This window comes from Acartia tonsa, unplaced genomic scaffold (assembly GCF_053477335.1).
Source record: "Acartia tonsa isolate MP-2025a unplaced genomic scaffold, ASM5347733v1 sca3, whole genome shotgun sequence".
NCBI lineage: Eukaryota > Metazoa > Arthropoda > Copepoda > Calanoida > Acartiidae > Acartia > Acartia tonsa.
In genome coordinates, this window is record NW_027649597.1 from 70,001 (window position 1) to 72,500 (window position 2,500).

General features: G+C 48.6%; 13 non-coding genes across 13 annotated transcripts; 6 read left to right on the plus strand and 7 right to left on the minus strand.

Annotated features, from left to right (window-relative positions):
• Positions 1–18: 18 nt before the first annotated feature.
• TRNAK-CUU (transfer RNA lysine (anticodon CUU)) lies at positions 19–91 on the plus strand. The gene has a single exon. It is a non-coding gene; the product is annotated as a tRNA-Lys (tRNA).
• A 76-nt stretch (positions 92–167) lies between these two features.
• On the plus strand, positions 168–241 carry TRNAT-AGU (transfer RNA threonine (anticodon AGU)). Its single transcript has one exon. It is a non-coding gene; the product is annotated as a tRNA-Thr (tRNA).
• A 111-nt stretch (positions 242–352) lies between these two features.
• Positions 353–425, minus strand: TRNAF-GAA (transfer RNA phenylalanine (anticodon GAA)). The gene has a single exon. It is a non-coding gene; the product is annotated as a tRNA-Phe (tRNA).
• A 106-nt stretch (positions 426–531) lies between these two features.
• Positions 532–603, minus strand: TRNAQ-CUG (transfer RNA glutamine (anticodon CUG)). The gene has a single exon. It is a non-coding gene; the product is annotated as a tRNA-Gln (tRNA).
• Positions 604–740: 137 nt separating this feature from the next.
• Positions 741–812, minus strand: TRNAP-AGG (transfer RNA proline (anticodon AGG)). The gene has a single exon. It is a non-coding gene; the product is annotated as a tRNA-Pro (tRNA).
• A 109-nt stretch (positions 813–921) lies between these two features.
• Positions 922–994, minus strand: TRNAV-CAC (transfer RNA valine (anticodon CAC)). Its single transcript has one exon. It is a non-coding gene; the product is annotated as a tRNA-Val (tRNA).
• Positions 995–1,078: 84 nt separating this feature from the next.
• TRNAR-ACG (transfer RNA arginine (anticodon ACG)) lies at positions 1,079–1,151 on the plus strand. Its single transcript has one exon. It is a non-coding gene; the product is annotated as a tRNA-Arg (tRNA).
• Positions 1,152–1,302: 151 nt separating this feature from the next.
• Positions 1,303–1,376, minus strand: TRNAN-GUU (transfer RNA asparagine (anticodon GUU)). The gene has a single exon. It is a non-coding gene; the product is annotated as a tRNA-Asn (tRNA).
• Positions 1,377–1,504: 128 nt separating this feature from the next.
• On the plus strand, positions 1,505–1,576 carry TRNAE-CUC (transfer RNA glutamic acid (anticodon CUC)). The gene has a single exon. It is a non-coding gene; the product is annotated as a tRNA-Glu (tRNA).
• Positions 1,577–1,676: 100 nt separating this feature from the next.
• On the minus strand, positions 1,677–1,758 carry TRNAS-GCU (transfer RNA serine (anticodon GCU)). The gene has a single exon. It is a non-coding gene; the product is annotated as a tRNA-Ser (tRNA).
• Positions 1,759–1,930: 172 nt separating this feature from the next.
• On the minus strand, positions 1,931–2,003 carry TRNAV-AAC (transfer RNA valine (anticodon AAC)). Its single transcript has one exon. It is a non-coding gene; the product is annotated as a tRNA-Val (tRNA).
• A 104-nt stretch (positions 2,004–2,107) lies between these two features.
• TRNAH-GUG (transfer RNA histidin (anticodon GUG)) lies at positions 2,108–2,179 on the plus strand. The gene has a single exon. It is a non-coding gene; the product is annotated as a tRNA-His (tRNA).
• Positions 2,180–2,265: 86 nt separating this feature from the next.
• Positions 2,266–2,337, plus strand: TRNAG-UCC (transfer RNA glycine (anticodon UCC)). The gene has a single exon. It is a non-coding gene; the product is annotated as a tRNA-Gly (tRNA).
• Positions 2,338–2,500: the final 163 nt, after the last annotated feature.

Genomic DNA, 2,500 nt, shown 5'->3' on the forward strand with positions numbered 1-2,500 from the left:
CACACAGGTTTGCAAGCAGCCCGGCTAGCTCAGTCGGTAGAGCATGAGACTCTTAATCTCAGGGTCGTGGGTTCGAGCCCCACGTTGGGCGACCATTCCTTTTGGTGTGTTTCCCACTTAGCTGCAACGAGTATGAGGTGCACACTCATGGACCCACCAGCAGAAAGGGCGCCATGGCTTAGTTGGTTAAAGCGCCTGTCTAGTAAACAGGAGATCCCGAGTTCGAATCTCGGTGGTGCCTCAACTTTTTTTGACCAACCCAACTGTCAAAAGAAGGCCTCTGAAAGATTTCACTGCTCACATTTTGCCCAAGATACAGGAAAAATGAAGCGAAACAAACAGTTCAACAAAATGCCGCGACCCGGGATCGAACCGGGGACCTTTAGATCTTCAGTCTAACGCTCTCCCAACTGAGCTATCACGGCCTGTGCTATGTTCTTGGCGACCCAAGCGGAAACGCAGCAGCATAGCATTTCAAAAAGAAAAAGTGGCCTGACAGACGAAAACAAACGAACAAACAGAAAAAGAGACAGGTCCTACCGAGATTTGAACTCGGATCGCTGGATTCAGAGTCCAGAGTGCTAACCATTACACCATAGGACCTTCACATCTAGCGATGTCAAGATGCACGTACAGTTTTCCAATCGTTTTCCCATTGAAAAGAAAAAGGTAAAACAACTGGAACATATTTGCAGAAACCCTGAAATTAGGGCCAAACATGACCAATCCAAAAAGCAAGTGGGCTCGTCCGGGATTTGAACCCGGGACCTCTCGCACCCTAAGCGAGAATCATACCCCTAGACCAACGAGCCAGCTGTTGAGTGGTAACAGTGCGTGTGGGTATTTATTTGACATGCCTGCGGAAGGAGACTCACCTTTGAACGAGGACCTTCAAGAAAGAAGAAGAAAAAACAGACTGTTTGGTTCCTGCCGGGATCGAACCGGCGACCTTGTCCGTGTGAAGGACACGTGATAACCACTACACTAAGGAACCTTGCTGGTAGAGAGGCAAATTCTTTGTTTGAAATATTGAGTTGTAGCAAATGTGGTATGGATCTGTCCCAACGGTGTACTACAGGGTCTCGTGGCGCAACGGATAACGCGTCTGACTACGGATCAGAAGATTGCAGGTTCGAATCCTGCCGAGATCGGATTTTTATCTTTGAACAGACTAAATGTGTATGACTGAGACACATGGCATGACATTGCATACACAGATACATGGACAATATGTTTGTTTAGCTGCCAATACTTATGTTTTGTTCACGTTGATTGCTACGCTCAACAAGAAAAAGGTGTCTGCGCCCCCGGGTGGGCTCGAACCACCAACCTTTCGGTTAACAGCCGAACGCGCTAGCCGATTGCGCCACGGAGGCAAGTTGATGATGCTGGTATCGAAATAATTGAGAAATATGCCAACATGGTTAAATAATTGTACAATTGAGAAAGCCAGTTTGGAAAATGCTTTGTTTAAGTTTGCACTGCTAAACACATCATACATCCTTCCGTTATGGTCTAGTGGTTAGGATAGCTGGCTCTCACCCAGCAGGCCCGGGTTCGATTCCCGGTAACGGAAAACTTTTTTCCCCCCTCTTGTGCGCTTGTCCAAGTGTAGTTGAGTTGGTATAGCATCGAATTTCTCGAGAGAAGAAAAGGCAATAATTGAACAAAACTTCCGACGAGGATGGGATTCGAACCCACGCGGGCAGAGCCCATTGGATTAGCAGTCCAACGCCTTAACCACTCGGCCACCTCGTCAACTAGGAGGAGTCAGGCCGAAACTTGGGAAGCCCTTGATGTTTGCATGAAAGAATGAGATCCTGGTGGTTCAGCAGTTTTTAGAGAAGAAAAAGATTTCCCACGCCGGGAGTTGAACCCGGGCCTCCTGGGTGAAAGCCAGATATCCTAGCCGATAGACCACGTGGGATCATGTTTCCGTCCGGGATCGAACCGGAGACCTTCTGCGTGTTAGGCAGATGTGATAACCGCTACACCACGGAAACTCTGTGGTATAGTGCCAACTAAGGTGGGATGTTATCAAATCACGGAAAAGGCTGGCCTTTGTGGTATGTACACTAGAACATTTGTGCCTTTGTCACTGTCTCTAGCCGTGATCGTCTAGTGGTTAGGACCCTGCGTTGTGGCCGCAGTAACCCAGGTTCGAATCCTGGTCACGGCAGTGACAATTTTTTCCTTTCCCTGTCACATCGTGACTTTGAATTTGGAACTGGCGGATGGTATTGTGGGAGCCCATGTCATGAAGAAGCGTCAGTGGTATAGTGGTGAGCATAGCTGCCTTCCAAGCAGTTGACCCGGGTTCGATTCCCGGCTGACGCAGAGCTGAATTTTTAAGCCATGGTATGTGCCGTAATTGGCCAATACTGCTTCCAAATTGTGCAACAGAGATCACCAAGCCTCCGTAGCGCAGTAGGCAGCGCGTCAGTCTCATAATCTGAAGGCCGTGAGTTCGAGCCTCACCGGGGGCAGACTTCATTTTGAT